This window comes from Bombus fervidus, chromosome 12 (assembly GCF_041682495.2).
Source record: "Bombus fervidus isolate BK054 chromosome 12, iyBomFerv1, whole genome shotgun sequence".
Lineage (NCBI taxonomy): Eukaryota > Metazoa > Arthropoda > Insecta > Hymenoptera > Apidae > Bombus > Bombus fervidus.
The window spans coordinates 6,470,453-6,482,121 of NC_091528.1; the positions used below are offsets into that span (position 1 = coordinate 6,470,453).

Sequence of the window (11,669 nt, forward strand, 5' to 3'; positions counted from 1 at the left end):
ATATGTACAATAAGATACTTGACATAAATATAATTGAGAACGCAATAATACGAATGTAAAAAGTAAAATAAAGCGATAACGAGAAAAACATTACTTTTCGTATAACGCACATAATATATTTATAATAGATTTCTGCAGGTGTTAGTATACAGTCGAGGACAAAAGGAAGTTTGCAGGATAAAGGGTACAAAAAGGATGTTACAATTTTAAAAAACACACTTGTTGTAACTGTCAAGAACAATTAAATGTAATGTAGTTATTATACGTAATTATGAATTTTGAACTTTCTTTTGTCCGCCATTGTTCTTTCTACTCTACCAAGCTCTAATAAACGAAAAATCAGCATTTTAAAAGGCAGCATTTTACGTTCGTCTCGAAAACTATTCATACAACGTGTCTATCGTAATAAAATTTCTTTGATGGTATCAACAAGGGGCGAAGTACCCTGTCTATGATTTTTAAACGTATCGATAACCAGTCAGACGATGGACAACGTTAGCTGACGATGCAGCTCCGCCTATGAAATATATACGATTCTTGCGTGTAGGTGCAGATTGCGAATCAAGCTGTAGGTTGCTTTCTTTCCACTAAGCCGTAGGTAACTGACTTCCTCTCCTTTATATCGCGATAAACCGAAGAAACTGTGAACTTACACCGAGTCCCATTGTTTTAAACGTACGACCAGATAAATTTATAAAATAATACATTCTGACAGAGGTCTGTGCGCTTAGCAATCCCTCCGTAAAGAATATACAGTGGCTTACGAAGATATTTGAGGACTTTATCATTAAAAAATGATCACTTGCGAATTTCATAAAAAACGCGTATTTCTCTATAGCAAGTGTGCGAATATTTTCGCGAGACACTGTATATATTCCAATCCTTCGATCGGTTATCTGTAGACGGAAGGATCGATATTTGAATCAAGATAAATCACTTCGAGGTCCAACGTCAGCGATTAGGTCTTGAAAGTTTCGCGTCGTTAATCATCCTGGCTATTTATTCGTTTCTGCTGCCCCTGTAGGACCTGCACCTATACTGCAACGTGCAACACTCGTCGGATGAAGCGAGGCGCACTGGATCCAGTGCCATAAATACCATTCGCGACGATCCTGCATAACAGAATAACGAATTGCATCGTACGCGACCTACGGTTGGTCGAGATGCGCCGCGTACTACCGAGTACGTAGTCGTCGAAAGGAGGAACGATAAATTCTGACGGGCTGAAAGTTTTGGACGAAGGTGTTGGAGTAAGTAAGAGTCGTAGAAGGGGAGAAAGCTATGCGTCGAAAAGGTAAATCTAACGAGACCACGCACGGCACATCGCTCTGTTGTCCTTTCTCCTCGTTGGTTAGAGTGGGAAGAGGATTGCATGAACTGCGAGTGACATAACTTGAGAATGTGGCTTCTCCATGTTCACTCTGGAATGGGAGAAGAGGAGAGAGTGCGGTGACATAACGTCGACAGCGTCAATGTCAGTGTTGGTGATCGTGACATTGGAGCGCACTCGGTTGAACCGAAATAGGAACTGGTTTGTGAGATGTTGTGTCACACGAAAGCCGTTTATCGCACTATGATAAATTGCGTACTATTAATTAACTCTGTTAAGTTAAACGACCCGCCTCGGAACCATAAATTTGGGTCAATTACCTTAGTGTAAAATAAAATTTGGAGAAGTTGTCATGTATTTCAACTGTCAAAGATATCAAAGGCCGAGGATGTTTATGAATTTGTGTGAAATTTACATGCACATGCAGAAATGTATAGAATGTACATAATACTCAAAATTATGTAACATATTCAAAGTATAATACTCATTATGAAGTATAGTTTAGTAACCGAAACAGATCTCTCTTTAGCCATCCTGATAAAAAAGGCCGAATTTGCATAAGTATCCCTACTCGATACAAGGATTATATAATGCAAAACGAGTTTTTCTGTGATAATATCTATCTATTTCTATGATAATGAAAAATTCTCCATTTTATTAAACGATTTCTTTTCCAACGACTGGCAATTTCGATCAACGAAACAGATAGCATAATGAAACGATGAATTTTAAGGGAAGATTTCGATGCAGCCGAGACGAAGATTTTATGAATACGAGTTTTTAAGATATCCAAGTGAAACGAGTAGGTCGCGGATTTGTGTCGTCGGTGATCCACTTGTCATTCGATTTACCGCAAATGGCCCGTGCGATTTGGGCGAAGAACCTTTCCTCGTTGAATGAAACATTTCGTGCGGCGAGGGTTCAGGCCCCGTTCGCACGAGATCCGTGCTTTGAATACGAATTGGTCGTATCCCGTATAGACGATGTTCCCAATCCCTCGAGAGTCGCGCGAAAAACAGAAGGATTACGTTTCGAGAGCCGCATTTCAAGCAGCTTCATCGGAAGACCAAATGCTCCAGAATCCACGAAGAAGAATTCGTCTAAAACTTTTTGAACGTTCCCGCGATCGAAGCAATTATATCTTTCGAAGAAAGTTTTCCGATCGATCCGTGCGGTTTGGCAACGAAGAACCGTATGATTGCGGAACTTAGAATCCACCGAACTAACACATTTGCTGCTATCGATGCGTACGTTGCGTCGATGCAATTATTTCAATTTATAGTATGGCACGATGCAATTGTTAAATTTACGCTACTTACACAGGATGTCTTAGATTTTAACGGTCTAATCTTTTTTGGTATACTTTACAGATCTAAATGAGAGAAGAATGTTGTACAAACATAGGTGGTTTAGGATGTTACAGAAAAGATTTATGCCAAAAGCACGAAATACAAAGAGAACGGTGAAGAACTTGCGATTATTACGATGTAACGTAGATGTTACTATTTATACGAGTTGCGTTTACTATTTGATGTCGTCGATGATCTTAAAGCTAATATCTGCCAGTACCATCGGTAAGTTGCTCGATTGTTTACCGAAATACTCCGATTGTTTACGCAGATATGCACTTTATTTACGACTTCCGTAGTTAACTGTAGACCGACATAAATATTGTTGATCTATTTCCATATTGTATCGCGATAACCTAATCGCAAGCTTTTTTCTGTTTCCCTCGTATTTCATTTTCTTGTTATATCACCTTTATCACATCTTAAACGATCTATGTTTGTATAACATCTTTTTCTATTTGAATCCGTAAATTGCAAATCTTTACGTGTTTGTGGAAAATTAAAAGGTAAAAGAATATATAAAAATATCCAGAGATCTTTGCTTAGGTTCCATTTCCTTGCTTGTCTTCGTAAAACGATAAATTTGCATACATATTCATAGTCTAGACACGGTTAACTAAAATAAAGACATTTCTGACGAGAAAGATACGCGGTTTAAAAAATGATGTGACTCTAGTTTCATAGCGATCGATGTAGTACACTATATATTTACCACACATGCTATGTGTCACAGAACATTGTTACAAATTAATTTGACTTGCCTTATCAACTTTTAAACTTGGTAAACCTTGCGAAGCTAACTGATAATTGTTAAATAAGCAAAACGTTTGACATATTGTCATTCAGTAATTTATAACTGGATTGATCGGTTTTCATTAACAATGTATCGACAACAACTAATAGCTACTTGGGTTGCAAATATGCAAACACACGTGTGACTAGATAAATAGACAGTTAAGTCGAAACTGTGTAACTGCGTAAAAAAGCGTAAGATAACGACAGGTCATTAAGAAGCTGCACGACTTATTTATAAAACGTTTCCAGCCACTCTGCCATCTGCTGTTGTTGGTTGTAAGTGGAATAAGAGAGCTCGAAGAAGACTCGAAACGTTTCAAGGACGAGCTGCATCTCCAAGTATTCTCTGGAGCAATTAACTTTGCTTTCAAAGTACATTTTAGTTACAAAAATTGCAAGGTTGCCGAATTATAGACTGCATACGTGCATCTTATGAAAGCTAATTCGGGGTGCTCCCTTTCGAGAACGATTTTTGAATATTCATAGGAATTTCGTGTAGCTCCTTTGATGGACACTTTGAAATAACCTAAGAGGTACCTTTCGCGAAGAGGCAAACAACTCGAAACGTATCATTAATAGTACATCTTCTCGTCGGGCCTGTGATTTAACGGTTTCACGGGCCAAAGGCACCCGGAAGCTAAAACATTTAGAATTCCAACCATCGAGGTAACGATCTAATCGATCTAATCTTTCTCCATTGACGTTTAAAAAAATGTAAGCACGACAGTGTACTTGAATAAATAAGAAAATCGTTGAAACGAAGATGACACTTGGCGCAATTTCTCGTGTAATTTCAATTTCATTGATTTCCACTCTCTTCCCTTTCTCGTTGCTTTCTTTCGACAAAGAAAATATATTTCCAACGTGAACATGACGTGCCAATTTCCTGGTAAAAATCACGGACGCTAATAGCGGCAGAAAATGCAGATACGTAATTATATGCTCGAAACGCATGACCTCGAATTAAAGTCAATTGTCTAATAAATCGCGGCTCGCGATTCAAGAAATCAACGTGTACATCGACATTATGCCTACGGATAATTCGCGCGTGAGAATTAGAAAAATCGAGGGAAAATTACTAATTGGCCGAGACGAGATGTAGAAAGCCGTCCTCTGTCGTCCTTTATGTTCAATCGAATAAACGTCTATTGCTGATACTAATCATTGAGAGGAAAGGTGTTTCGTGGAATTTTACCGTGGATCAAACTGGATATTCGTTGAAACGAATCGGTATCCGTAAGTTCTAGAAGCTTGTAAGATGTAAGAACAAAGTCCTTGAAGATGTTGGGATGACCAGTTTGATCGAACCAGTTCTTGATCTGAACGGAAACCGACGACCAATCTCTTCTTCGAAGCTATAAATGCCGTAGTTCGAAAGCGAAATTCTTGGCGTGGAATTACACCGTTTGTCGCAACTATCCAGTTTGCCGTTCGATAAAGAGGAAAATTCGATAAAAGGTCGAAAAGAAAACACGTGTACGGGAGATAAAAAGGAGAAAAAACGACAGGCGCGTGGAATTCCAAGTGTACGAAAGCGAAGAAGCTGTCGCTCGCTGTATATTTCATAGAACCAGTTTGTAAACGACCGAAGGAACGCGGATAAATAATAGAGATACTATTAAGAGAATAGAACGGATCCTGACGAAGAAGCAGCAACGATGCGAGCCGGTGCAGTGAACCTAGATTGTTATTATGGTATCCTCGCTGCAATAAGTGCAGCCTTGCCATGGAAAGTCGCAAGGTCGTCTCTTCTCCCACCAATTCCACGATTTCCCTCTCTTTCACATCCTCGTCGATGCACAATGGCGTTAGAATCAACGTGGTGATTAAATCATAGCACTCGTTCCGACAACCTAACGGTCGTATCATCGAATTTTTGTCTAGTATGTCTGGCCTGGAATGATCACATTCCACTTGACCGAACTTTCCACAGTTCAATCAACCTACTTCTACAAACGAAATAGAAAGTCGATCGAAATTCCTTTATAATTATCGTAACGACAACGATTGGAAGTAGAGATTCTTCTTTATCGATCTAAGTCTGACCTGCAACGATTATATTCTACTTAGCCGAACTTTCCTCTTTTCAACGAATCTATTTTCACGAAAGACACGAAAGATCGATCGAGCTTCCTTTCTATTCATCGTAACGATAACGACTGAAAACAAAGATTCCATTTTCTTTCATTATCAGCCTGATGAGTCTGACATAGAACGGATAGAACATTCTACTTAACCGAGTTCTCTATTATTCGACCAATTTATTTCCACGAAAGACGATTGAATATCAAAGAAAATCGATTGAAAGCAAAGACGCTTCTTATAATCAACGAGATTTATTACCTCGACGAGTTTGACCCGAAACGACCACTTTGTACTTAACCGACTTCTCCACTTTCCAATGAAATGGGTGTTTCCACGAGAGACACAGAAGAATCGATGAAAATTCTTTTCTAATTAACGATAACGATATCAAACGGAAGCAGAGACTCTTCTTCCTTATACTCGTCGAAACGAATAAAATCCGATGAACGGAATTCAGTGACTTGGACGCGCCAAAAACTAAACACCTTTCAAAATCGCCACGGCAAACGCGTCCGTTGCCGAAGGTAGTCGTATCCACGGCGGCTCGCAATTAAAGGGATACTTGTAAATTGCACGTGCAAGCCTTCCCACACGAGCCGCTTACACCGTCCTCTTCATTTTTTCATTATCTCCCTTATTTGCGACCGCAATCCACCTTCCAACGCTAACCGTACATTTATCATGCATCGCATGCGGGCCTCACCAACGAGGTTCAAGGCTCCGCGGATGCCTGTCCACCGAGAAAATGAGAAATCCTGTCGAGGTATGAACGTCGACGTAAATAGAGCGTAATTACAGCCGAGTGAATCAATGAGAGAGAGAGAGAGAGAGAGAGAGAGAGAGAGAGAGAGAGATAGAGAGAGAGAAACATGGCCCTTGTTTGGAACTATTAATAAATAACAGCTATCCTTAAACGATTTGTTACATGAAATACTTCAATGTAAAACTAATTGAATTTCCTTCCTCGAAGCATGAATCTGTTGTTGATATCGTTGTCGATGTTCTCTCTACGCTATCGATGTTTACCACTTTCTTGAGAATTTATTAATAACGATTCCTCTATTCTGAATAATAGTTATACAACGTGGCAGGTGTCGGTTACTATTCAGGTTAATTAAAGGACATTGAAAACAGCGGAGTTCTCGAGGAGATCGTTTAGTATAATCGTAATTGCAGCCGATGAGAGCAAACAGCAGTGGCAACGTTGAATAGATTCGTTCTTTACAAGGAGAACATCATTGAATAATAGCGTGAGTCAGTACGCGGGATTTTTCTTTTGTCGATGGAAAATCGGCTTTTAATCGGAATTCTGGAATCTTTCAAGGTCGTGACTCAATTAAATCTCCGATCGTTTAAGTCTCGTTAATAATGGAAAGTATGCCGCCATAGATTCCTTGTTACGAGAAATCATAATTTTTTTTAATCACTTTTGTCATTTTATCGCATCGCGTACAACATTCTATCTTGAAATTTATACGGATGCACCAAGTTGGACGAGAAAGGGAACTGCGAGAGCCTTAAACGATTCGTCGATTAAGCAACGAGCGAAATAACGCCCTCCAGCTTTCTTGACGTCGCGATTCATTTTTAATCGACTTCTTGTTGCACCTGACAATGAAATAAACTCGTCGACGCGGGAAAAACTCCACTCTCCGACTCGTGAACCGTGTCTGGTGGAATGTCCTTCGCGGATACCCAGTTTTTATCGCGGACCCGGGAAGAATGGCTCGTTAAAGCGAGTGAAAAAGCATCGCGTGCATCCGTATCTTGTGCATAATGCATTTTACTTATTGCACCTTGCGACTCTGTATTCTGTTCAGAGTTACGTACCCCATATAATATCATGATCAATTGAAGGAACACGAGTGACGACAGGTACACGAAAGCGAAACTCACCGGCACTTTTTAATCCTCTCGCTGCGAATTTCTTCGAGCTACAAGTATCTTTGATATTCGAAGCAATTTTTCTTTACACAAAGGTGAATATGCGCGCGAATGTTCACGTTACGACTTGTATAATTAAGCGCAGTTATGGTGTAATGCCATGGTGTAGGGGATTAGAAAAAGAAGTTTAAGAATTTACGAGATCGTAACACTGTTATCGAGGATTGTCAATTGATGCGACGGAATATTTTGATTAAATCTTTTTGATCGTCTGACTTTTGAATCTTTTCAACTTCCTACTGTGCAAACACCTCAAACTTTAGCCCATTTATCATCCGTAAATAGCATGGGAGACTAATGATAACGAATATAAAATATACAATCAGGAACGAAAATAAGTGACAGGTAGTGGAAATACGTATCAATGAAGTTTCGTTTTCGAAGATCCTTGTTTGAAATAAGGATAAAAAGATTAATTACAATTATTTTCCAAAATAATCTATGTACCGCAAAGATAAACAATAAATAAATCTTTAAGTACATAATGTTGATACTATTTCGATTAAGCTTCACCAATGCCTATGTACTTCCACCATATGTTCGCTTAACTTCGTTCCAGACTGTGTACACGTACGTGAAAAGGAAATGTAAAATCTGGCAGAAAAATGTTTCGTTCAAAAGATAAAGAAGAATGTGAATGGGTTTTGTAGCCACGTTACGTATATATATATATATATAGAAATCTTAATAGCGAAAGGGATAACTCAAGCTGAAAATTCAAGAACACGCGTAACCTTCGTAATATGCACTCGATGATTATCTTACGAAGCACACGTCGTATTAATCGCTTCCTTCTTATCTATATTCAATAGCTCCTAGCCGATTACTCTAGGTCCAAAAATATTTTTCGGCAGCCTTGCTAAAACGCTCCATTTACGGGTACGCAAGGACCATGACGAAGCAATGTCGGGGACAAGCTGCAAGTTGCATCGTAGTATGGTATCCGTACGAATGATTCAATGCCAAGATCGACGAATCGGTTCCCGACTGGTTAAACGGAATGCATGACCGATCCAAAAACAGCTCGCGATTTTCGGCTGACCGATGCGACGAGAATCGCTAATCGAGTTGAGAATTTTCGGCCAGCACACGTTCGTTCACTCGACACGTTGTAACTTTTGTAAATCGTGTCAGCTAACCCGGTAAAACAGTTACGTGACTCTAGCGATTGTATAAAGCGCACGATGCCGATTTTCGACTCTTCGAACGAGCGTGCGATTATTAGGAAAGAAATCTATGCTTCTAATCTTCGACGATCTTTCAATCATTTTAAACGATCAACGTGTTTTTCTTTTCATTTTATATTGCTTTTATCGTTGATAAATTTCTTTAGTTTAAATTCTCGTTTCCGTAAATGGCAATTTCCTGTTTAAGTTTCCATTTTCAGCGCACAGTACTATTTCTAAAAATATTAAAGAATTCTTTTGCTTATCAAACCAAGTGCAAAGATGTGAGAAGAGAGGCAGGAAACTAAAATATTATAATTAGTCTGCGGGTATTTATGCGGATTCATATTTTTTACAAAGACTCTAGAAAGGAGCTAAGTAGATCTTTGTTTTATCTATATATAGTAATAGGTACAAAATTTTCATCTCTGCATATTATTGCGCATTATGCGCATTTTTGCATTTTTGAATGTTCCATAAGTGCATAAAAATCCGCAAACTAATTATCATTATCTAACAAGTGCGTAAGAACAAGTTTCGGAGCTGAAAGTTTTTACATAAGTTTCGATATTCAAATATGGAAAGGACAGTCTTGTGATATTTTCGCAGAAGATCGAAACGATCTAGATAATAATGACATCGGAGAATAGTGAAATTGTTGATAGAAATATTGTCTGCAAAAGTATTTCAGATCGAGCTATCTTATACTGTCGATGTTTTCCTTGATAAAATAACGTATCATTTATCATATTATTTGCGCTGCAGTGGAAAACAACTGCGAACACAATAGCAGCCGGTAAAGTGCATATTCAACATCGTATTCACATCGGCTTTAATTTATTAAAACCTGTACTGCAGTTGCTCTAATCTCTTACATCAATATAGTGACTGTATGTAGAAAACGATATTAAACATAGTACAAGGAGTATTTTGATTTTGAAATCCAACCACGTATTACAGAGAGTTCAAGATCCAGAAAGAACAATAATTTCTGAATCAACACGGTCGGAAAATAATAATAAATCATCAATATTAACGATGAATATCGGAGAAATAATTATTTCGAATTCTGAAAAATGTAAATATGTTTTTCTTATAAAAGATCATTTATAGATTCACAGTTTCTAAGAAGCAAAAGAGATAAGCTTACTATTCACACTGTTACTCTAATTTATTCATGAAGCCATTCGTGAAATGTATTACAGTCGATATAAATGACGTCATTACGGAGTAGCATTTGGTAACTAAAAAGATTGCTCAAATATAATTACAAGATCACGTTACCGAGCAACGTGTTAATGCGTTGCTACGTCCGTTCAGAAGTCGATGTCTTCATCTACCTTCCTTTCATCGAATTGAAAGCCGCGTATTAATTAAACAACGCGTCGAAGTTTAACAATGATATATACAAGGACTCGATGTTAGAACGTATGTTGCACTACATTGATCCTAATAAATTTTGACGTCATCGACACGAAATTATTACGGTACTTCAAAAAAAAAAAAAAAAGAAGAAGAAAAAGAAAGAAACAGAGAAAATAGCTAAATGCGCGAACGAGTAAGCGACGAGAAACAAACGTCGGTTATTGAATGTATCGTAATTCGAAAGACGCGTACGAAATCTATTCACAGGTCTATGTTTCAAATTCGTAGCAAAAATTCGAGACAGTTAATTTGTTTTCCAACAACGAGTCGAGTATCGACTAGTACATTAAACACAATCACGCCGTAAGGTTTACACTCGTAAATCCGTAAGTTCACTCGAGAAACAGGAAGACAACAAGGTTTCGGCAACGTTCCTGTTTGCCGAGAAATTATCTTGTCGCCGGGAAACAGAAAACACCGTAAAACTCACTGTCGACGTAACACTTTCAGTAGGTCCAAAATAGATCACTCACGTCATGACATATCCCGACATAATGGTCTTCTAAAATCGAGTCGTAAATTTTCGAGGACGTTTGCAAGGTTCCGATGGACCCAGGAAGGATCAACTTACTCACCTTTTAACGTAGGATCAACGATGACCTCTCGCAGATTTTCTTTTAATTCGTACGGGTCCTCCTCATCTCGCGATTGCCTTCCGATCTCCAAAACGTTGAAATTTCCTTAAGTTACGTTAAAGACAGCCACGATCTTGCGTGAACCGCAAGATGCTCGTAAGCGACGCGAGCCCGGCGTGTTTTCAGGAACTATTCTGGAAATCGGTTGCCGATCGTGGCACGTTCTCGAGAGGGAGTAAGTCCTGAGGACGCGGATGGCTCCTACTTATAAAGACTTGGCCAAGTCTTGGCTCTCCAATTGGCTTCCACGTGTGTGCTCAACGTCTACGTAAGTCGGTACCCTCCGCACGTGCGTACGTATGCGTGTCTGAGAGTGTACACAAGAAGGAATCGTGGCTTCGTCCAGGTGGAAGGGGGCACAAACCGTGTTCCGATCGTTACACGTTCAATGTTGTTACACATTACACGAAGCAAATACCGAATCGAGCACCGGATCGCGCCTTCGACCAAATTCATTCGTTTCTATGTTAGATCGCTTCCCGTTGTGAGTTTTCGTGATCTATGAACGATCGTCGGAATTTAAATGATCTAACGATCATCTGACTGACAGGAGGCTAACTTTCCTTTCGTAACTGTAGTTCACAGACAGGTTGTATATAGCTTAAAATAATTTGAAATTTGTTGTCCTTGCCATCTCTTTCTTCGTTTCTACATCTAATCCTTGCATATATTTTTAAAATTCTTTTTTAACAATTTAATAAATTTTTAATAATTGTTTTGAATTTAATCTTTATCACGGTATTTGTCAGTTATCCAAATGAAAATATGATTGACAGAAAAAGAAAATTTTTTTTGACAGTTGTAATTCGTATATTTACATACATTTCCTTCAAATAATTAGATGATTATCCTCCTTGTTACCTTGATATTTGTATCTAATTTCTGTGTATATTTCTATACGTGTATTGAAAGGATCGTTAACTTTTATCACAGTATCTAT

The 11,669-nt window shown here is 38.6% G+C and overlaps 1 protein-coding gene across 1 annotated transcript in view; it reads right to left on the reverse strand.

Moving 5' to 3' along the window:
- Nucleotides 1-10,748, reverse strand: part of LOC139993087 (uncharacterized) — a 33,781-nt gene extending 23,033 nt beyond the window's left edge. The window contains exon 1 of the mRNA XM_072014501.1: nt 10,670-10,748. The gene's annotated coding sequence lies outside the window, so the exon portion shown is untranslated. The remainder of the gene's footprint in view (nt 1-10,669) is intronic.
- Between the last annotated feature and the right edge of the window lie 921 nt (nt 10,749-11,669).